General features: G+C 48.4%; 1 protein-coding gene and 1 long non-coding RNA gene across 2 annotated transcripts in view; both read left to right on the top strand.

Moving 5' to 3' along the window:
- LOC144691852 (uncharacterized) overlaps nucleotides 1-23,720 on the top strand; it is a 115,572-nt gene extending 91,852 nt beyond the window's left edge. The window contains exon 2 of the long non-coding RNA XR_013579226.1: nucleotides 23,480-23,720. This is a non-coding gene — a long non-coding RNA (uncharacterized LOC144691852). The remainder of the gene's footprint in view (nucleotides 1-23,479) is intronic.
- Nucleotides 1-24,155, top strand: part of robo2 (roundabout, axon guidance receptor, homolog 2 (Drosophila)) — a 1,135,129-nt gene that overhangs the window by 776,367 nt on the left and 334,607 nt on the right. The window lies entirely within an intron of this gene.

Here is a 24,155-nt window from a genome sequence, read left to right on the forward strand (position 1 = left end):
CGGATGCCACTGGACCTCCCTCCCTGCACCCGGCCTCTCCCCTTGCATCCCAATTGCCCCCTTTGTGACCACCCCTCCCCCCCCAGGTCTTCCATACCCACCTCACCCTCGGACAGGTTAAGCTCACCTTGCCCTCCGGTCATGGGACTTAGGATCAAGCACCTTCCTGAAGTTTCTCTTCTGGTCCACCGCAGCTCCTGTCGCTGCAGGGATTGGAGAGCTGCCAACCAATCGGATTGGCCGGCAGCTCTCTGAGGCGGGATTTCCTCGCGAGTCGGGGGACGGAGGTCCCTGCCTGCAGCCAGTCAACGCTCATTCGGCCGTGAAACGGCTGCAAGACACTGGGAGTGGGCTGGGATGTATCCCACCCCAGCCGACTCTTCGGATGGCCGGAAGGGACTAAGATGCTGGAAAACTTCACGGGAAGGTCCAGAACAAAGGGGCCGTAACCTTAAAATTAGAACCAGGCGTTCAGGGGGTGATGTCGGGAAGCACTCCTTCACACAAAGGGTATCGGAATTTTGGAACTCTCTCCCCCAAAAAATGGTTGAGGCTGGAGAGAGTCAATTGGAAATTTCAAAACAGATTGACAGATCTCTGTGAGGCAAAGAGCATGAGAGGTCAGAGAAGCAAGGTGAGTAGATGGAGTTAAAATAGAGCTCAGTGAATGGCAGAAGGACTCGAAGGGCTGACTAGTTTCCTTCTGTCCTCATGATGCTGTGCAGGCTTGCTCGATTTGAAAATGCTATGAAGGTCTTGTACCTCATCGAGCCTTATGTACAATCCATTTTGTGTTTAATGAGTAGCTTTGACAGGCAGTGGCTGGTGTTATGTTGAGGATTGCAGCAGCTAGTCCTCACACGCTGAACTGTGATTCAGAAGCAAAGAGGCTGGTTAATCTGGAGTCCCTTTTAATGGTTATTGAGGGAAGGAATATCGACCACCAATGAACTTAACATCTCATCCAGAGGGTGGAAGGTCTCTGATTGTTCAACAGCAGTTTTTTTTTTTTCACTACATTCTTGAGATATTGCTGTCGCTGGCCGGGCCAGAATTTGTTGCCCATCCCTAATTGCCCTTGAGGAGGTGGTGGTGAGCTGCCTTCTTGAACCGCTGCAGTCCGTGTGGTGTAGGTACACCCACAGTGCTGTTAGGGAGGGAGATCCAGGATTTTGTCCCAGCGACAGTGAAGGAATGGAAATCAGGATGGTGAGTGGCTTGGAGGGGAACTTACAGGTGGAGGTGTTTCCATGCATCTGCTGCCCTTGTCCTTCTAGATGGTAGCAGTTACAGGTTTGGAAGGTGCTGTCTAAGGAGGTTTGGCGAGTTGCTGCAGTGCATCTTGTAGATGGTACACACTGCTGCTACTGTGCATCAGTGGTGGAGGGAGTGAATGTTTAAGGTGGAGGATGTGATGCCAATCAAGGGAGCTGCTTTGTCCTGGGCGGTATCAAGCTTCTTGAGTATTGCTGGAGCTGCACTCATTGAGACAAGTGGGGAGTATTCCATCACACTCCTGACTTGTGCCTTGTAGATGGTGGACAGGCTTTGGGGAGTCAGGAGGTGAGTTACTCGTCGCAGGATTTCCAGCCTCTGACCTGCTCTTGTAGCCACATTATTTACATGGCTAGCCCAGCTCAGTTTCTGCAAAGGAAATCTGTGCAGAATGAGAGGGTTTTGTAAGGGGACAGGAGATCAAGGACATGATTTAGGCAAGGTCCATGTGCTTAAGGCAAGTTTCCACTTGAGGGGTTCCTAATTCATTACTGGATGTTGCAATTAGCCAGATCAATGGGCATGAAGGTGTGTCCAGTGGGATATGTCCACAACCCCCATGGTGGCTGCAGCTGCCTCATACACCGAGGGAGGAGCCTAGTGCTTAATCAGCACACTCCAGGATGTATCATTGAGCAGGAAATCCACAAAAGTTATTCTTAAGTTGTCCTAACATAGCCCTGATGGTTTAGGAAGGGAATTGCAGAGCTCAGGGACTTTGCAGCTGAAGGCACAGCCATCGATGGGGCGGGGGTGGGTGGAGGAGGGGGCAGGAGAGAAGGAAATCAGGGATCTTCAAGAAGCCAGAATTGGAGGAACGCAGTTATCCCAGGAGATTTTAGATCTGGAGGAGTTATAGAAATAGGGAAAGGGGGAGGCCATGTGCCTTTGCAATGGGCAGTGGGGGCAAGGGGGCAGAATAAGGAAGAGAGGGAAATGGGTCTCCCCCCCCTCCTCAACTCCCACCATTCCAGACTCTGTCTGTACATCCTCCCCAGCACCCCTGTCCCCTCACTACACAGGCTGGACTGGAAAGGGTTCAGAATGGCTGCACTCGCACGCATGCATCGCTGCTTAATGCAGTCAGCTCTTTGGCGGAAAACTATAACATAAATTAATAATAGCTATCTCTCGCCAGTGAAGAATCCTTGCTAGTTATCAACTGCAGTTGTCAAATAGAGTGAGATGTAATTGAGTTTGAGCTATGTATGGATAAATGCTTACCGTATTGATACTGAAAAGGTTGTAACTTGCAAGACCCATGTTGCTAAACTCCAAATACTGGATTTCAGTGAGCTTTTCATTGTTGGGTTTTGGGGTCCTCAAACGCACTGTCACTCACAAGACTCTACAACTCTGCTTTTCTCTAAACACATGGCACACTTTACTCTGCTCTTGTGTTGTTCTGCACTGTCCCAACAGGACAGGTACAGCACAGGTTAGATACACAGTAAAGCTTCCTCTACACTGTCCCCATCAAACACTCCCAGGGCAGGTACAGCACGGGGTTAGATACAGAGTAAAGCTCCCTCTACACTGTCCCCATCAAACACTACCAGGGCAGGTACAGCACGGAGTTAGATACAGAGTAAAGCTCCCTCTACACTGTCCCCATCAAACACTCCCAGGGCAGGTACAGCATGGGGGTAGATACACAGTAAAGCTCCCTCCACACTGTCCCCATCAAACACTCCTAGAGCAGGTACAGCACGGGGTTAGATACAGAGTAAAGCTCCCTCCACACTGTCCCCATCAAACACTCCCAGGACAGGTAAAGCACGAGGTTACATGCAGGGTCAAGCACCCTGTACATTGTTCCAAGAGTTGGTCCTCATAAAAGAACGGCCACCCAATGATCTCTTTCAATTGGCAATGTATTAACAATTTGTTGCTGATCTAGCCTTGTTGCTATGCTCCCAAAGCCTTTGAGAGTCTCATAGAGGATAGTGTTCTAATGTGTTGTGCGCTGTGCTGTGAATAGATTGCATGTGTAGGTCAGTTGTTTTCCTTGGTTCTCCTGATTGTCTAGTGAGTCAGAGTCTGTGTACTTCTGAACCCTCTGGCCTGGGAAAAATCTGGACCTGCCTCATGTTGTGTTGGGCCAAATTTGTTTGCACCGTAAGGCTATCATTGGGTTCAATGCTCCTGAGCAGGAATGACATCAGCCAGTGTTCCCACTCCTTATTATAATAACCCTTGCCATGCCATGTGATGAATTTAGCTTGGGGAGGGGAGTGGACTGGTTCCTGTATTCTGTTTCGGAAGCTGTACAGCTTTTAATGAGGTGAACACCTTGAGCAGCCACCAGCCAGCGACTTTAGCCAGGGCTCCTGAACCTAGAACGTGCAACACACGACCTGCGGCATGAGGAAAAGCAGACGGTGGGTCAGTGATGGTGAGCAGCCCAGTTGTAAGGAACAGGACGTGTCCTGCTTATGTTGGTAATTAGCGATGTCACAGGAAACGCTCAGGGGCGGCACGTGACTACTTACTCAGGGAATTCACATCTTAGCCATTTTGTGCCGAGAATTTATTTCCTGGATTGCAGCGGGTTCCAGTGTTTCATGTAATGAAAGCTGACACGATGAGTATTTTCCTTTCTCATGACACATCAGTGCAAATTGGCTGCTAATTTAATTTTTTTCATTAGGGGATATTGCTGGCTAATAACGCGAACACTCAGCATTCAAACTCCATTAATGTCTTAATTTTCAAAAAGAGGGCATTCCCAACACATAACCCCACGTGAGCAGCATTTATAACTACCTAGCCACAATCTCTCTGTTGTTCTTCGTCTCTCTCTCCCTCTCTCTCGCTCTCCATCGCTCTCCATCACACTCTCGTACACACTCACGAGTGGTAAGAAATCACTCGGTTAATAATTTTCAAACCAGCAATCTGCCGATCTTAAGGGAATCCCAATGATTTGTTGGACGTTGCCTTGTGTACCTGGGTCTATATTCCTTTGTGTTTAGAAAAATGAGCGGTGATCTTGTTCAATCATGTAAAATTCTGGGGGGGCTTGACTGGGTAGATGCTGTGAAAATGCCTCCACTGTTCGAGAATCAAGAACTTGGGGGTCACAGTCTCAGGCTAAGTGGTCGGCCATTTAGGACAGAGATAAGCAGGGATCTCTTCACTCAATCAAAACCCTGTACGCCAGAGAGCTGTAGGTGCTCAGTTGATGAGTGCGTTCAAAACAGAGGCCGATGGATTTCTGGATACTAATGGAATTGAGGGATATGAGGATGGGGCAGGTAGGTGGAATTGATGTGCAATGATCCTATCTTAGTCTCCATAAGGACCTGCCCTAGAGAGGGCAATGGAAATACAGCAAACTATGTGTCATCCAGCACCCTAACAACTGGAATTCTCCTCTAGCCGGAATTTCTGATGTTCCCCTAATACAAATCATCACTTTACCAACCTGAAGCAATTCCTAAGTTGTCCAGAACCCGTACCTGTATACTGGATTATTTTATACTTTAATTTATGTCTTACTGTGCTTTTGAAGATTATAAATGAAACGAATACTGTTCTTTACTCCCTAAGCACTTGCATATCAGTTCATGCTGCAAATATAGCACTGTATTCCACTGGTAAATGAAACTCTCCTTTAATCGGCATTTTTGATTAACCGGCACCACCCACTCCCCACTCATGCTGGATAATAAAGATTTTACTGTATGACTGGAGCAATACCTCCGATACTCTTGAACACAATGTCAAGTTTGTGAAGGGAAAATTTAAGGGAAGATAGAACTTGCATTTATATAGCACCTTTAATGTCCTCGGGACACGCCAAAATAGTTCACAATGAATGAAATCCTTTTTGAGGTACAGCCATTGTTGTAATGGAGAGGGAAATGTGACAGGCCAAGTTGCACACAGTCAAGTCCCGCAGACAGTAACGTGATCACTGCCAAGCAAACTGACGTTGGCTGAGGGGTAAATATTGACCAGGACAGATGGCAGAAGGTGGCCCTTTACTGAGAGCAGAAATCAAGAACTGGGGAGAGGGACTTTTCAAGAAGTGGGCGCTGTGAGGCCAGGAAAGTGGGACCCATTTAAGAAAAAGCAAGATCCCGTGATGGGGCAGCAGTCTGCATAGTATTCATGAATGGGCTGAATGGCTTTCTTTATCTTGCGAATCTGTTTCAACACTGATTAATCTCTCAGGTTTGGAAATTAAAATTGGATGCACCATTTGGTCATTGGTGCCAGGAGGCCAGAGGTTGTACTTCTTCATGTAGACTGGGTTAGTATGTGCAATGCATCATTCTTTCCTGAAAGTTTTTTTTAATCCATCATGGCTCAACCAGCATTTGGTGCCCGTCCCTAACTGCCCTCGGGAAAGTGGTGGTGAGCCACCTCCTTGAACCACTGCCGTCCACCTGCATCCATCAAAGTGTGAATGCATGTTTCTTTAAGATGGCGAAGTTTGCTTATTGCTAAGTAAACCTTGCCGAGGGTCAGTCGGAGTTTAATTGCTGTATGGTAAGCGACCTTTACAGATTGGGAACTGCTTGTGAATTTCCAGATCCCTGGTCCCTGACTGCCTCTTATTCAGTTATTTGTCAATACTGCTTTGCGTCTGCAACCCGGTCCAGCCCACGATGTCAAGAGTGCGACATCTGGATGTGACTTGAGGTGTTTAGCATGTGCAACGCCGCGCCTGATATGTTACCTCAAGTGCGTGTTGTCTGCTGTGTGGCGTCTGGAGTGTGACATCTGGCATGTGTTGCCTGATTCGTGACTTCTGGTACCTGACACGTGGTGTTTACCATTTGGAGTGCGACCTCTGGTGTGTGATGGCTGGCGTGCGATAGCAGAAGATTGCGCATGTACATCTCGGCTAAGATTCTCTAACCCTGAATGACACCCAGACTCGACCGGCAAGAAATGATGGATTTAAATGGTGAAATTGTTTTGAGTTGCAGTGCTTTTAAAGTCTTGAGCTGAGGACTGTAATAACTGCCATCTGTCTTTTTCAAACTGTTTATTAAACTGTTCTAAGGCTCGGTGCTCGGAGCTGTTTTGGCTAACTGTGTTTAAAGGGGGAAGAGATGACAATTGATGGACCTGAATCTCAGCCAACATCAGCACAAGAAAATAGGATGGGACCTTGGAAGTGACTGAGATGATTGGGAAATGAGTCGGTAGTGAGGGGAGGCAGTAGCCAACCTGGAACATTTCACCCCAGCACTGTCACACATTTTGTTAATGACTTCCTTTCCTGTCCTGAAGATGAATAAAAGACTTGGATTTCTGTAGCACCTTTCACCACCACTGGATGTCTCAAAAAGTGCTTCACCAGCCAACGAAAAACTTTTGAGTGTCCTCACTGTTGAAATGTAGGGAACGTGGCAGCCAATTTGCGCACAGGAAGCTCCCAAAAGCAGCAGTGTGGTAACGATCAGGTAATTTCTTTTTGCGATGCTGATTAAGAGTTAAACAAAATTGATCAAGGAGAACTCCCCTGCCCCTCTTCGAAATAGTGCCGCTGGGTTCATTTATATCGAACTGAGAGGGCAGTCAGGGTCTCAGTTCATTGTCTCACCCAAAAGACGGCACTCCAACAGCGCAGCACTCCCTCAGTACTCTGGATTTTTAAGTTCAAATCTCGGAGTGGGCCCTGTGTGTGTACAAACTCCTGACACAAAGGTGAGAGTGAGCCACTGAAGCTACGACTGACAATGTCAAGCTGCTAACCCCTTACTGCTCCTTAACTCAGCAGACAGGTGGCTGTTCTCCCTCTGGCTGGATCTCTTGGCCTTGGAGGGTATGCAGTGCTGCTTCACCATTATGACATAGGGCTGAACGGGTTAAATCATGATTGCCTAAACTTGCAGTCCCTTGATTAAGGGGTGATCAGATTGAGGTGTTTAAGAATGACTTAAAGAATTAATAGGGTGAGATAGAGGGAAACTCTTTTCTCAGGTGAGTGTGGGGGGGGGAGGTGTCCAGAACAAGGGGGGCATAACCTTAAAATTAAAGTTTGACTATTCAGGGGGATGATGTCAGGAAGCACCTCCTCACAAAGGGACCTGGAACTCTGTCTCCCAAAAAAATTTTTGAGACTGGGGGTTAATTGAAAATTTCGTGACTGAAATTAGAGAGATTTTTGTCCGGTGGAGGGTGTTATGAGCTATGGAACCAAAGCAAGTACATGGAGTTTAGAGACAGATCAGCAATATGTGACTGGAGTCACATATAGGTTCTGACAGGGTGACAGGCTTTATCCCCGGAAGGAGGTTTTACAGCAGTCTGACTGCTTCATGCCTTCTACATACCAGCTTTTAAGATATTTAGTTGAGACTGAATTCGAATTGCTCTGATGCGTGGATGACTTTGAGGGGGAGCGGGGTGTGTCCAGGAAGGTGAATCCAAAGCCTGTAAAACTAACCCATGCATCATATGACTCAGCAGAGAGAAGATAAGTGAGTATGTGTTGAGCGAAACAATTATATGCAGACTTAACAGCTCTTGGTTAGGCACTGTCGAGTTCCGTAATACACAATTCTGGTAAATCCCTGTTTCTGTGACTGAGATGCAGATTAATTCCGTTGAATAAGCAATATGCTGTGAGAATTTATGAACATTTAAGCTCCATATGCCATCTGAAGACCCTGGGGTGGGTGGGTGAGTGAGTGAGTGAGTGAGTGAGTGAGTGAGTGAGTGAGTGAGTGAGTGAGTGAGTGAGTGAGTGAGTGAGTGAGTGAGTGAGTGAGTGAGTGAGTGAGTGAGTGAGTGGGTGGGTGGGTGGGTGGGTGGGTGGCTGTTGGTGGCACGCTCCTGCAGCATGTCACCCCTGTTTCCAACTGTACATTTGTACCTTGGCTTATTTCGATCATCCTTCCTCGGGTCCATTCTAACGCGCACCACCTGCTCAAACGCTCCCAGGGCAGACTTATGACGGCCGGGTGCGATCATGTTCTTGGCCCAGTATTCCAGAGGGTTAGACCGATTAAAAGAAAGGAAAGAAGTTGCAAAATTACTGTCTTTATTAAGTTTTCGCGAGTAATAGCCAGTGCAGTGTTGGCAATGCCTGTTCGCCATATTGGCAATGCCTGTTCACCATGTTGGCAGTGCTTGTTCACCATGTTGGCAGTGCTTGTTCACCATGTGGCAATGCCTGTTCACCATGTTGGCAGTGCCTGTTCACCATGTTGGTAATGCCTGTTCACCATGTTGGCAATGCCTGTTCGCCATGTTGGCAGTGCCTGTTCACCATGTTGGCAGTGCCTGTTCACCATGTTGGCAATGCCTGTTCACCATGTTGGCAATGCCTGTTCGCCATGTTGGCAGTGCTTGTTCACCATGTTGGCAGTGCCTGTTCACCATGTTGGCAATGCCTGTTCGCCATGTTGGCAATGCCTGTTCGCCATGTTGGCAATGCCTGTTCACCATGTTGGCAATGCCTGTTCACCATGTTGGCAGTGCCTGTTCACCATGTTGGCAATGCCTGTTCGCCATGTTGGCAATGCCTGTTCGCCATGTTGGCAATGCCTGTTCACCATGTTGGTAATGCCTGTTCAGCATGTTGGCAATGCCTGTTCACCATGTTGGCAGTGCCTGTTCACCATGTTGGCAGTGCCTGTTCACCATGTTGGCAATGCCTGTTCGCCATGTTGGCAATGCCTGTTCACCATGTTGGTAATGCCTGTTCACCATGCTGGCAATGCCTGTTCGCCATGTTGCAATGCCTGTTCACCATGTTGGTAATGCCTGTTCACTATGTTGGCAATGCCTGTTCGCCATGTTGCAATGCCTGTTCACCATGTTGGCAATGCCTGTTCGCCATGTTGGCAATGCCTGTTCGCCATGTTGGCAATGCCTGTTCGCCATGTTGGTAATGCCTGTTCACCATGTTGGCAATGCCTGTACGCCATGTTGGCAATGCCTGTTCGCCATGTTGGCAATGCCTGTTCGCCATGTTGGCAATGCCTGTTCTCCATGTTGGCAATGCCTGTTCGCCATGTTGGTAATGCCTGTTCGTCATGTTGGTAATGCCTGTTCGCCATGTTGGCAATGCCTGTTCGCCATGTTGGCAATGCCTGTTCGCCATGTTGGCAATGCCTGTTCGCCATGTTGGCAATGCTAATTGGGTCCATGAATCAAACAACATTGAAGGTGGCCATTCAGCCCACCGCGCCTGTACTGAATTTGATCACTAGAAGAACTAACATTTATGTAGTATCTTTCATGCCCTTGCGTCATCCCAAAGCGCCTTACATTCCACGAAGTACATTTTATAATGTAGCCACTGTTGCAATGTAAGAATTGGGAAGGCAGTTTTCACACAGGAAGCTCCCACAGAAAGCAGTGTAATGTGGCTGTTTTCAGGTAGGATAGCCAGACACCTTGTCTCGTCGGGGACAATTCTAATCCATTGACTGCCAATGACGTCAGGCGAGGAATGGACTGAGCTTGTCTGCGAGTGCCCACCTTGATTGGATAGCTAGCTGACACCCACAACACAACTCCACTCACGCCCAAAAGTATGCTTGGGTCAGATGGACAATGCCTGGCCTAAATGCCCGTTGAACTGAGCCCCAGGAGAAGCCAGGGGTTGAAAGGAGGGAATCAGATAGGGAAACTTTAAAATGCTGAATTTTGACCTGTACATTCAGAGGACAGCAAATCATAGAGATTGTAAAGTTCTGAGGGAAGGAGCAGCACCCAATTGGATAGCCGTTTCAAAGAGCCAACACAGCACAATGGGCCAAACGGTCTCCAGCTGTGCTATATAATCCCATCATCATTTTAAAAGGTGCACGGCTGCACTGCAATCTGGGGCCTTGTGATAAATGAAGCGTGCAGATCTGCCTCAGTGCTCTCCCATTGCCATCTCTTCCCATTCAGGGACAGGGAAGGGGGGGACAGTTGGAAAAAAATAGCTGCCGAATAAACGCGCATCAAAGCGCAGTTTATACTGATTACAAATTACCATGGTAACAGTCCTGGGGCGTAATCCTGAGGAGCAGATAAGCTGCTGAAAGTTATCCCGGAGATTTCATGGGAACGCGCCTCTTGAATGAGGCGATTTTTTGGCGCGGAGCCGTGACTGCTTTGCTGGTTTGGGATTGCGCGATCTCGGTCGCAAGTTGTTACCTACCCCGGCTGCGAGAAGGGGTTGGGGAAGCTGCAGAACATCCATCATTCAGAAACTCGTTTCCCCCTGTTTCTATTCTGCGACTCTCTTCAAAAGCCATCTGAGTTATACTGTAACTGTAAGTCTGCCCGGTGGCAGATGTTAAAGACTCCCGCACGGTTTGCAGGATGGACTGATAACGGCCGGGTGCGATCATGTTCTTGGCCCAGTATTCCAGGGGACTGGACCGAATAGCAGAAGAGATAGAAGTTGCAAAATTCCCTTATAACCGACCAAGCATTTGCCCGCCCGACCCGATAATTTCCCTTCATTGACTCGGTGTCAGTTGTCTGCTGACAATCCTTTGGAACGGCCTGGGATGTTTTACCACGTTGAAGGCGCTATATGAATATAAGATGTTCCTTTAAAGCCCCCATCCTTGTTTTCAAATCTCTCCATGGCCTTGTCCCTCCCGACCTCTGTAACCTCCACCAGCCTCACAACCCTCCAAGGTGGCTGCGTTCCTCCGATTCTGGCCTCATGATCATCCCTGATTTTGATCACTGCCACCCATCGCTTTTAGCTCATTGGGCCTCAAGGTCTGGAATTCCCTCCATAAAATGAGGAGAAACTCCTTCGTCAGAGGGTGGTAAACCTGTGGAATTCTCTACCACAGAAGCTGTGGAGGCCAAGTCACTGAATATATTTAAGAAGGAAATAGATAGATTTATAGACACTAAAGGCATCAAGGGGTATGGGGAGAGAGCGGGAGTATGGATCAGCCATGATCATATTGAATGGTGGAGCAGGCTCGAAGGGCCGAATGGCCTACTCCTGCTCCTATTTTCTATGTTTCTATGTTTCTAAACTCTCCCCCTCTCTACCACCCTCGCCTCCTTTAAGACGCTCCTTAAAACCTACCTTTTGACTAAGCTTTTAATTATGGAAAGACAGTGGCGTAGTGGTGTCATCACTGGACTAGTAATTCAGAGATCTGGGCTCAAGGGTTCTAATGGCAGCTGGTGAACTTTAAATTTAATTGTACATCTAGTCTCAGTAATGGTGACCATGAAACCATTATCACTTGTCGTAAAACCCATCTGGTTCACTAATGTCCTTTAGGGAAGGAAATCTGTCATCTTGACCCAGTCTAGCCTCCACGTGACTCCAGACCCACAGCAACGTGCTTGACTCTGAAATGGTGGCAAGCCACTCAGTTCAAGGGCAATTAGGGACGGGCAACAAATGCTGGCCTGGCCAGTGATGCCCACATCCCATGAAAGAATAAAATTAAAAAAACACCTTCCCCAATGTCTCTCTATATAGCTCGATGTTAAAGTTTGCTTTATAATCACTCCTGTAAAGCCTGCGGGTGTTAATATAGCAAAAATAAAAGTTGTTGTTGTTTAGTGGTGAGTGCAGTCGAGGCCTGGACGTGGTTACACCAAATATTGGAATATTACGACACGAGAGCCTCTACTAACACCAGGAAATCTGTAGTGACTGTACCTTGGGTTATTTTGTGGTTAAGCGGCTGAAATATATAGAAAGCACAGCACAGAATAAGTCCATTCAGCACAACCGGACTTTGCTGGTGTTTATGTTCCACATGAATCTCCTCTCGCCCTGCTTCATCGCACCCGATCCCCATATCCTTCTATTCTTTTCCTCCACCTACACCACCCCCTCCTTCATCTACCTGCCTCTGGTCCATATTCCTACAATATCCCTCCCCTAGCTAAAATCTAATGACCCCAGTCTTGAAATGCCCCTTCATGTGTTTATCGGGTTTCCTTTAGATGCATCAATATTATTTGTCTCAGCTGCTCCTTGTGTTAGTGAGTTGCACATTCTCATCCCTCTCTGGGTAAAGATGCTTCCCCTGAATTCCCAATTGGAATATTAGCGACTATCTTATATTTAAAATCCCTGGGTTTGGTATCCCCCACAAATTGAAACATCTTACTGAACCCTTTCATCATCTTTCAGATCTCAGACAGATCACTCTTTTTTTTTTAGAGAAAAGAGTCCCAGTTTATTCAACCTATCCCAATGGTCATAAACTCTCAGTTCTGGATTTATCCTTGTTAATCTTTGCTGCACTTTCTCCGGTGCCTCCAAACCAATCCTTTGTACAATTCGGAGAGCGGTGCTCCCAGTCTGTTTTTTACAGGACGAAAGGAGAGGTAAGAATTCCCCAACCATTACAGCGCCATGTCCCCACTTTGACTGTCCCCATGAGACGTTCATAACGCGTGGAGAGAGATGGAGAATGAGACCACTCTGATTACGTTGCAGACTGTAATCCAATCAAAGGGCAGCTTTAGATCTTTATAAACTGTGAGAGTGAAATCTGAGTGCTTTGAGCTCCTCAGATTAGATTACACACTGGAAATCACTCTCTGTGATCTCTTACATTTCATAATAAATAGTGCCTTTATAATAAATAGTGTTTATCCTGGTCCCGGACTGTTCATGAGCTATGACTGGTTGTCAGTGTATTACAGTCATTATCCACAACACAAGGAATGGAATGATTCCGGGGTTGAAGGTTTATTAATTCTTTAATGTGTTTTCGCTCTGGTTTTATCGATTTAAAGGAATGTAGGGGCATTAGGAACAGGAGGAGGCCATCCAGCACCTGTCCTGCCATTCGATTAGAACATGGTGAAGGTATATCTGAACACACCATCACTCTGCCTTTGGTGCATGTTGCTCAATATCCTTTCACCCAGCAAAAATCCAATGATCTCAGCTTCGAAAGCTGCAAGTGGTCCCCAACATCCAAAGAAAATATACAACTTTCCACAGGATTATTAAAACAGTATTTTCATTCTCAGTGTTCAGAGTGATGCCAGATGGAACAAGCCATGTAGAAACTTAGAAAAAGAACATAGGGAAAGACGTGCATTTATATAGTGCCTTTTTACAACACTGGGCTTCCCAAAGCCCTTCACAACAAATGAAGCACTTTTCAAGTGCAGTCACTGTAGGAAATACTGAAGCCAATTTACACATGTATAGATCCCACAAACAGCAATTTGCAACTGTGCTGCCCCCGATGTCCCCTCGATCTCACACTGTCCCCCTCGATCTCACACCGTCCCCCTCGATCTCACACCGTCCCCCTCGAACTCACACTGTCCCCCTCGAACTCACGCTGTCCTCCTCGAACTCACACTGTCCCCCTCGATCTCACACCGTCCCCCTCGAACTCACGCTGTCCCCCTCGATCTCACACTGTCCCCCTCAAACTCACACTGTCCCCCTCGAACTCACACTGTCCCCCTCGAACTCACACTGTCCCCCTCGAACTCACACTGTCCCCCTCGATCTCACACTGTCCCCCTCGAACTCACACCGTCCCCCTCGAACTCACACCGTCCCCCTCGATCTCACACTGTCCCCCTCGAACTCACACTGTCCCCCTCGAACTCACGCTGTCCCCCTCGATCTCACACCGTCCCCCTCGATCTCACACCGTCCCCCTCGAACTCACACTGTCCCCCTCGATCTCACACTGTCCCCCTCGAACTCACACTGTCCCCCTCGAACTCACACTGTCCCCCTTGAACTCACACTGTCCCCCTCGAACTCACGCTGTCCCCCTCGATCTCACACTGTCCCCCTCGAACTCACACTGTCCCCCTCGAACTCACACTGTCCCCCTTGAACTCACACTGTCACATTGTCCTCCCTCCACACCCCACTCCCCAAGCTCACATTTCTCTCTCTGGCAGCAGAGTTTCTGGAGGATTATCGGACATGGAACTTTTGCTCAATTTGTTCTCTTAGCCCTCGGTGCCTCATAGTTTGAGGCTAATAAATCTGTCGGCACAACACAGACCGGGGTATTTGGAACCCACTGCCCTTTGGACCTGTAAGAAAGCCATCTTGTAACTATTTCCACTGTGCGGGTGCACGTATATATATATTTTTGCTCTCTCAGCGTAAGGAGCAGCAAGTAAACTCAGTGCGATGCAGTACAGTGGATGCAGCCCTTCCCTGTATCATTCTGTGTCTTGTTCAGTTTTGTTATTATGTGCGATTCCCCGGGTGATTCTGAGTGTATCAGTGCTGGGTCAGGTAATTCTGAGGCTGGGCCTTCACTCTTTCACGCCAGGCTGCTTTTCAATAAATAAAAAATGTAGACTCTACTGCACAAATGTAATATTAAGCTATATTTCCCTGTGGACCTGTGTGGGGGAACTGCTAATGGCCATGGCCAGGGTTGGTGTGAAAGCGCGATGAGGTATAAAAATGTTTGGACGTGTGACCGCCACACGTTCCTCGATATCAATTGATCATGAGCGACGCGATTCTACTGAACTGTGAAGACATGAATGCTGAGCCCCCCAGGACCCGAAAGACACCAACCCAGGGCGGTATGATGCTCCTTGGGTTTTGGGCTCTGTTTTTTCAGTGTTGAGCTGGTCCGTTTTCTAGAATCGTGTCCCCTGTAGGTGAGCCCTCAAAGGGACTGTTTCCTGAATCATTCCAGTCGGTCCCATTTCACTGCTGTCCTGCTCTTTGCAGACCAGCCCTCCACCTCCCCAATCCCAGAAGAAGGGAACTTAGTGCCTGAAAGGAACAAAAAGAAAATAACAACAATTCACAATGAAGGGTAGCCAAGAAAGAAATTGGATTTATGCAGCTTTTTATGTCCCCTGGACTTCCCAAACCACTTTCTTCATCATGTGTTATTTTCCAAATGATTTTTCTTTCTAACCCTTCCATTTATGGTGAGGCCAGAAAGCGGTTAAAATGGCCTGGGCTGTTTGTTTGCCCAGGTACGGGTTATTAACACTGATCAGGCATATCCCCGGAGATTTCAGCCCATCGCTTGCTTTTTATTCTTCCATGGACTATGGGTGTTGTTGACAAAGAAAGTATTTATTACCCATCGTTAACTGCCCCTTGAGAAGGTGGTGGTGAGCTGCCTTCTTGAACCGCTGCAGTCCATGTGGTGTAGGTACACCCATAGTGCTGTTAGGGAGGGAGTTCCAGGATTTTTGACCCAGCGACAGTGAAGGAACGGCGATATATTTCCAAAGTCAGGATGGTGAGTGATTTGGAGGGGAACTTCCAGGTGGTGGTGTTCCCATCTATCTGCTGCCCTTGTCCTTCTAGGTGGTAGATGGCACGGGTTTGGAAGATGCCTTTGAAGGAGGGCTTGACACCTCTAACCACCCCACCCCCATATCCTCCATTTGTTACCCAACATAGTCAACCTCAAATTGCCCACCTTCCCCACTCTCCATCACTCTGATTGGATGAGATCGGATGATCTACGAGATGCACTGCAGCAACTCACCAAGGCTCCTTCGACAGCGCCTTCCAAAGCCACGACTCCTCTACCATCTAGAAGGACAAGGGCAGCAGGTACATGGGATCGCCACCACCCGGAAGTTCCCCTCCAAGCCGCACACCATCCTGCCTCGGAAATATATCGTCGTTCCTTCGCTATTGCAGTACCTGGACTGCAGCAGTTCGAGAAGGCAGCTCGCCACTACCCTCTCGAGGGCAATTAGGGATGGGCGGCAAATACCTGGTCTTGCCAGCGATGTCCACGTCCTGTGAGTGAATAAATTTTTAAAATGGTGCCTGGCGTTCACGAATCCACAGCCCAGGGTGAGCAAAACACCTCAAAGCGGTGACAGGAGAAAACTGGAATAAAAGAAAATGTTTTCCTCACCCCCACCCCCCCCTAGGCATCCACACCGCCCCCCCACCCCACCCCAGGCATCCACACCGCCCCCCCACCCCTCCCAGGTATCCACACCGCCCCTTCTTTGCCAGCTGATTCATGCAATCCTTGAATTTCTGGCAGCGATTGGCTTCTTTCCTGCTGAGACAAAGAGTTTTTGTTTGAGCATCAGAGAAGCTGTGAGCACCATTTTTAAGCGTTCCCTCCCTCCTGTTGATATTTCTGACCCAGTTTAGGCTTGTGTTGAAAATAAAGAGCAGCATTGATTCCGAGCTCATGCCAGATTGTAACACTTCAAATCCTGGGCGTTTTCATCGCATTTGAGAACTTGCAGGGCTGCTAGGATAGCGTCAGTAAAGTCTGTTTGGAATTGTCCAGCCAAGCTTCAGAAATTCCGCAGAGCAAGTCCTGATTCTCTTCACTGTTCGATGGTAGCGATACCTGCGCTCGCTCTGCAGCCTTCAGTCTCTCCTCAATGCTGCTGGGCACCTCACTGAAATCCATAGTGTGATTGGAGAGAGGGTGATCTACATACACTCACAGACAGACAGGCCCCATGTCACAGACACGAGTCAGAGGTAAACACGCACACTCACACACAAACTCGCATGCTTGTACACAGACAGACACAGGGGCACAGTGAGACAGGCAGACATATAGAAAGACACAGACAGTTAGTCACACAGGGCGGAATTTTACAGGGTGGGGTGTATTGCTCATCAGCCTGTTAGGAAACTTGATCACAAACCCTCTGACCTTAAGCAAGGACCCCGCCCCCCGCGCCCCCTCTCCACCACCCTGCCCCCTCTCCACCCCCCTGCCCCCCTCTCCCCCTCCCCTGCCCCCCTCTCCCCCCACTCCCCACCCCCCGTCCCACAGCAATATCAATCAATCTGATTGGTTGGCAGCTCTTGCAGTCCCAGCAGCTCCAGAACTCAGTAGTGGGGTCTGGGCTACCAGGTCTGGAAGCCGTCACACCAGGAAGCTCGATGGTGATCAGACCCAGTTAAGTCCTGGGCTTTTTGGGTGGGGAAGGATCGGGCACCCTAGGAAGGGGCTGAAGGTGGTCACGGACCGGGTTTTGGGAGGCCAGGTGACGAGGCGCAGGAGGGGGTTTCGATCTTGGTGAGCTGGTGGGTTGTCTCCGATGCACCCCACAAAGGATGTACTCCCCCTTTCCTCCCACCCTTTCACCAACTCTGGTGAAAAAAAACGACCTTCTCATCCACTCCCACCTTCCACTGCCCAGTGTATTGTCTGGAGGCAGGTTGAGATCCTTAAATGGCCATTAATTGGCCTGACCACAGCCCCTAATATGAGGACCATGTTGGGGGTTGGTGGGAAGTCGGGGGGCTACCCACCTGTCACATTTTACATGAGGTCCCACCAAAAACACAAGGTTGGGCTAAACAATGCAGTCCACACGGACACGCACACGCACACACACACACACACACACGCACATGCACCTGTGCACACGCACACGCACGCAGAAGCACACACACACACGCGCACATGCACACGAACACACACACACGCGCACATGCACACGCATGCACGCACACACACACATACATACACATACACACGCACACACACATGCACACGGACACACACATGCACACACACACACACGCACACACACACACACACACACACATACATACACACACACACATACACACAGTCATACACTCACAGACAGACATGCAAACACAAGCAGTCAGATATATAAGCAGTGTTCGGGAGTAGTTGGATTTGACGTTTTGAGAGTGGGTAGTGCTGCTGTTTATGAACAGTTCAGTCTGAGATTTACACTGGTCATAGCGTATGTCTTGGTTTGGCCTCTACTTGACCTGTGAATGCAGAGACATGCGATAAGTCGCCTTTAACCTTTTAACACCAACTCATATGTCTCTGTCGATATGCATGATGAAATTTCACCAAGTTGTGGCTGTTATCCTGAGCATCTCTGACACAATTGCTTGTCCCTTCGACATGATCACTCTGTGCACAAATCTGAGGTAATTGTTGATGGTCAATGAATGCGCAGAGTCCAACGCATCAATGGGTCGAATAGATGAGTACGTTTTTGCTAATTTCCCCCCACTGCCCTCTCTCTCCTAAAGGCCGATAAATATATTATACTGCGGGGCAGTTCCTGAAGGTGCTGACTCTCACTGGGAGACAGTTCCTGAAGGTGCTGACTCTCACTGGGGGACAGTTCCTGAAGGTGCTGACTCTCACTGGGGGACAGTTCCTGAAGGTGCTGACTCTCACTGGGGGACAGTTCCTGAAGGTGCCGACTCTCACTGGGGGACAGTTCCTGAAGGTGCTGACTCTCACTGGGAGACAGTTCCTGAAGGTGCTGACTCTCACTGGGGGGCAGTTCCTGAAGGTGCTGACTCTCACTGGGGGACAGTTCCTGAAGGTGCTAACTCTCACTGGGGGGGACAGTTCCTGAAGGTGCTGACTCTCACTGGGGGACAGTTCCTGAAGGTGCTGACTCTCACTGGGAGACAGTTCCTGAAGGTGCTGACTCTCACTGGGGGACAGTTCCTGAAGGTGCTGACTCTCACTGGGGGACAGTTCCTGAAGGTGCTGACTCTCACTGGGGGACAGTTCCTGAAGGTGCTGACTCTCACTGGGGGACAGTTCCTGAAGGTGCTGACTCTCACTGGGGGACAGTTCCTGAAGGTGCTGACTCTCACTGGGGGACAGTTCCTGAAGGTGCCGACTCTCACTGGGGGACAGTTCCTGAAGGTGCTGACTCTCACTGGGAGACAGTTCCTGAAGGTGCTGACTCTCACTGGGGGGCAGTTCCTGAAGGTGCTGACTCTCACTGGGGGACAGTTCCTGAAGGTGCTAACTCTCACTGGGGGGGACAGTTCCTGAAGGTGCTGACTCTCACTGGGGGACAGTTCCTGAAGGTGCTGACTCTCACTGGGAGACAGTTCCTGAAGGTGCTGACTCTCACTGGGGGACAGTTCCTGAAGGTGCTGACTCTCACTGGGGGGGGACAGTTCCTGAAGGTGCTGACTCTCACTGGGGGACAGTTCCTGAAGGTGCTGACTCTCACTGGGGGACAGTTCCTGAAGGTGCTGACTCTCACTGGGGGACAGTTCCTGAAGGTGCCGACTCTCACTGGGGGACAGTTCCAGAAGATGCAGACTCTCAGTGGAGTGTGGGTTCCAGTGACACTAGCCCAATTAGTTATTCCTTCTGTGTGAAACTAGTGCTTTGGCAGTTTATTTGTTGATAGATGGCTGTATAACTGAGCTCAAACCTATCATGCAATACCCCTTCCCGCATTTGCACACGCCCAAAAACACATCCACAACCACTCACAGGAACATGTACACAAATGCTATAAATGCATACACATATACTCGCGCACATACGTAAACATCTCTATGTGCGCAGATGCACGCAGATGCTATCTATGACTCTTCATCCTCCTGTGATCAGGCTGGAACCTCTGCGTGCACTCCCCTGGCTGAACTGTGCAATCTTTGCAGTTAATTTAGTGATTTATTAAACTGGAAAAAGTCTCTGATGGTCCAATTGCCTGATTGTCACACCTAGCCAGAGTAAAAATACAGGCCATTAACATGACAATGGGATGTGGAGACTGTGCACTCACTCCCCTCGCACTGACACAGTCCTCCTGAGGGAGCAGGAGGTGTCAGGTCTGGGGAAGCATTCTGAGCCTCTGTCACAGCCAGAGATTCAAATCAAGCAATTTTTCCCCCCCCCATAAATATCAAATGAGTTTTATTCTCCTGTAAATACTCCTTTGATTCCATGAATTTTTTAAATCAGTTATAGGTCTTTCATGAGCAGCAGAGTGCGATTGTTGCTGGGATAATATAGGTCTCGGAACTAGATTACTGCTGCATTTAAGCTTGAGTGGCCCCTCTATTAGGATCCTAATTTTACTTCATTTCACCACGAAAGACCCTTGAGGTTGTCAAGATGGTAATGATGTCAAGGGACCCCTCCCCAAGGGGAAGCTAAGGAGTGGGGGGGTGGCGTTGGAACAGAGAGTAGGTCAGTGCTGATATCTTTCACTGCTATTAAGGATTGCTTTGCAATGAATTTTGACATGCTTTTCAAATGAATGAACACTTCTCAAAATATCGGCTGACAAAAATGTTAAATATTTAATTCCAAGAGTCAAAGGGCATCCTCCCACAAGGCCCTGATTAGAAAACTCAATGACTCTCGAGCTGTAGAGAGCCGAGGACTGGGTTAGGAATGAACAGTGCAGAACAGGGGCTGCTCCTGGGGGAAGGCAGGCACGCAAACTGCAAGGGGAACCTTTCACGACCCATCCCCTTGGTAAAATGATCCCCCGCTGGATCGTTCGGTGGTGCCGAGCTAGGGCAGCCTTGACCAGAAGGCCCCCAGCTCCCATTCCAGGCACAAAGTCCATTAGCTGAGCTTAACTGCTATTGGATCCTGCACCCCTTGGGCAAAGGGAGGATAAATAAGATCAGCCAGGCCATCTGCTCCTGAGCATGATCCATGCACACCCGATGTCCACCCACTTGTGCTTCATAACGTGCCATCCTCAAAGCCTCTCTCGACTGACTGACACCGGGACTGTAAAAGGCGGCGACACCTCTCACTACCTGACCTATGGTGGTATGGCACAGTTAATTTAGTAAAAACGTCCCTAAGTGTTTTGTAGGAGCGATTGTCAGACAAAATTTGACACTAACCCGTGTTAGGAGATATTAGCACAAGGTCGTCAAAAAGGCAGGTTTTAAGGAGTGTCTTAAAAGAGGAGAGAGAGGGTAGGTAGGGTACATTGAGGTGTAGGGAGGGAATTCCAAAGCGTGTGACCTCGCCAGCTGAAGGCACAGCTGCCAGTGTTGACGCAAAGTAAGCTAGGGGTACAAGAAAATCCTAGCGTTAGAGGAGTGCAGAGTTCTCAAATGGATCTCCATTCGTCATTGACACCATAAAGATATTTGACGTGTACCAGGATTGCTCAGTACTAAGGAGCGAAAGTCAAAGGTCGTGGTTCAGGAGTTGACCCCTTCGTTAGCTGTGACTTCAGGATAGAATGAGTACCAGACTCTCCACTCACAGAAGATATAGATCAGCATGTGGAAAAAGGAATATAAAGTCCTTGTGTTACAATAACCCATGATTTGATATGACAAGATGATCATTAGTAACTAAAGCATGTAGTACTGGATTGTTGAACCAAAATGAGCAAACATTGATTTTGGGACTATCAGGTTGTCAGTGTTTCTTGATGGTGGTGTTTATGTCATTTCCCAACAACAACAAAAATCTAATTTGTCTTCAGTCAGCAAGTCTCTTGTTGAAGTGCCTACATTTGTACCATCCAGGACAAAGCACCCACCCACCATCTTCACTCCCTCCACCATTGATGCACAGTGCTGCACTATCGACAGCAAACACTGCAGCAACTCACCAAGGCTCCTTAAGCAAAACTTTCCAAACCCACGACCTCCTCCATCTAGAAGGACAGGGGCAGCAGACACATGGGAACACCACCAACTGGAAGTTTCCCTCCAAGCCACTCAACATCCTGACTTGGAACTATATTCCCGTTCCTTCACTGCCGCTGGGTCAAAATCCTGGAACTCCCTCCCTAACAGCGCTGTGGGTGTACCTCCACCACATGGACTGCAGCGGTTCAAGAAGGCGGCTCATCACCATCTTCTCAAGGGCAATTAGGGATGGGCAATAAATGCTGGTCGGGTCAACAATGTTGACACCCCAAGAATGAACTTAAAAATAAACACTACAAGATTCCTAACATTTCCACTGCAGTCATTGACTAGAGTCTCCTGTGGATGGGTATTTCTGCTCCTGGTGCACTTCAGGAGCAAGTATTGGGAATTGACTGTGCTAGCCCATGATGGCAACCTGTCGGAACAATGGAGTCTGCAGGTGCTAAGTTTCCCAATTTTATTTTTATTTATTCACAGGGTGCAGGCTTCACTGGCAAGACTGGCATTTATTATCCATCTGCAGCAGTCCTGGAAGGTGGTGGTGGGCCCTTGCAGTCTGTAACATGGTGATGCGTCCACGGTGCTGTTAGTTTGGGACTTCCAGGATTCGTGACCCAGAAACGATGAAGGAATGGCACTATCAGAGAATGATGCAGCATAGAAAGAGTCTACTTGGCCCATCATGCTTGTGCTGGCCCTTTGAAAGAACTATCCAATTAGTTCTACCTCTCTGCTCTCTCCACAATAGCCTGAAAAATTTCCCCATTCAAATATATTTCCAATTCCCTTTGGAAATTTACTATTGGATCATCTTCTCCCATCCTTTTGAGCCATGCATTCCAGATCATAACAACTCACTTCTTCTTGTCACATCTGAGTCTTTTGCCGATCATCTTAAATCTGCTTTCTCTGATTCTCAACCCTCCTGCCACTAGAAACAATTCCGCTCTCAAAACCCTTCATGATTTTGAACACCTTTATCAAATTTCCCCTTGGACTTCTCTGTTCTCTTCTCCAGTCTGCCTGTAGAACTGAAACCTCTCACCTCTAGAACCATTCTCGTAGATCTTCTCTACACTCTCCCCAACATCTTAACATCCTTCCTGAAGTCCAATGGCCAGATTTGGACTCAAACTCTTGCTGAGGCCTAACTGGTGCTTGATACAGGTCTAGCATAACACCCTTGCTTTATGCCTTTTTAACAGCCTTCTCAATGTGCCTTGCCATCTCTTGAGGTCAGCTACCATCCTCCTCACCGTTTACTACATTTTGAAGTTTCATGTCATGGGTACTCTGTGACTGGGAGGGAAACTTGATGGCGATGGTGGTGTCGTCCTTTTCAATGGCGGAGGCCATAGGAGAGGGAAGTGAATAAAGTTACCTTGCCATTCTGCTGCAGTGTATCCAAACCCACAACCACGACCATCTAGAAGGACAAGGGCAGCAGAAACATGGGAACGCCACCTCCTGGAAGTTCCCCTCCAAGCCACTCACCACCCTGACTTGGAAATATATCGCCGTTCCTTCACTGTCGCTGGGTCAAAATCCTGGACCTCCCTCCCTAACAGCACTGTAGGTGTACCTACACCACAGGGACTGCAGCGGTTCAAGAAGGCAGGTCGCCATCACCTTCTCAAGGGCAATTAGGGATGGGCAATAAATGCTGGCCCAGCCAGCGACTCCCACATCCCATGAATGAAAAAAAGAAATACCGTGGTGTTAACTATGACTCAGTGGGTAACACTCTCACTCCTGAGTCAGACGGTCAGGGGCTCATGTGAATTCCAGGCATCCCAACAGTGACCATACTTGAGAAAAGTACTTCACAGAATGTGAAATCCTTTTGGACATGCTGAGGTTGTGAAAGGCGCTATATAAATGCAAGTTCTTTCTTTCTTTTGCACACTGCAGGCAGAGTGCCCTGGTGGTGGAGTCCAGTTCTGCTGAGGATGAAAATCCTGACTGGTACCTTCCCTCACGACTGTTTGCCAAGACACCACCCTCAAAGGCCCAGACAAGGGGAGATGCTGGGCTCCCCCACCCACCGCTGACCATGAAGTTCCAATGCAATGTTTTCACTAGTGACACTCCTGAATTATTTAAAAATACGCAATGTAGAGAGCACTTCCATTAAAGTCACAAGGGAACTGTGCCCGCAGTTTGTTGTCTGCCTCATTTACTTGAGTTTGGTGAAACCTGCCTTTGTATTGAACACCTTAGAGCCCATGGATGCTGTAAATTATTACGTGGAGTAGCTGTGTGTGTGTGTGTGTGTGTGTGTGTCTGTGTGTGTATGTGTGTGTGTGTATGTGTTGGTAACTACAGCATGAATTTCTGTGCCAGTCAGACCCCACAAAGCGGAGCTGAGGTGAATGACAGGCCAATCTGTTATTTTTGGTGGGTGTTGTTTGGAAGAGGAATGTTGGCCAGGAAACCCTGGGAGAACTCCTTTGCTCTTCCAACTCCTATTGGATCTTCAACATCCACCTACACCACCAGAACAGACAAAAAAGGTCTCAGTTCATCATCCACTTCAAAGGACCTTGACCCTAAAAGTACAGACGAGAAAGACATTGCACTGGGGTGT

This window comes from Cetorhinus maximus, chromosome 16 (assembly GCF_964194155.1).
Source record: "Cetorhinus maximus chromosome 16, sCetMax3.hap1.1, whole genome shotgun sequence".
Lineage (NCBI taxonomy): Eukaryota > Metazoa > Chordata > Chondrichthyes > Lamniformes > Cetorhinidae > Cetorhinus > Cetorhinus maximus.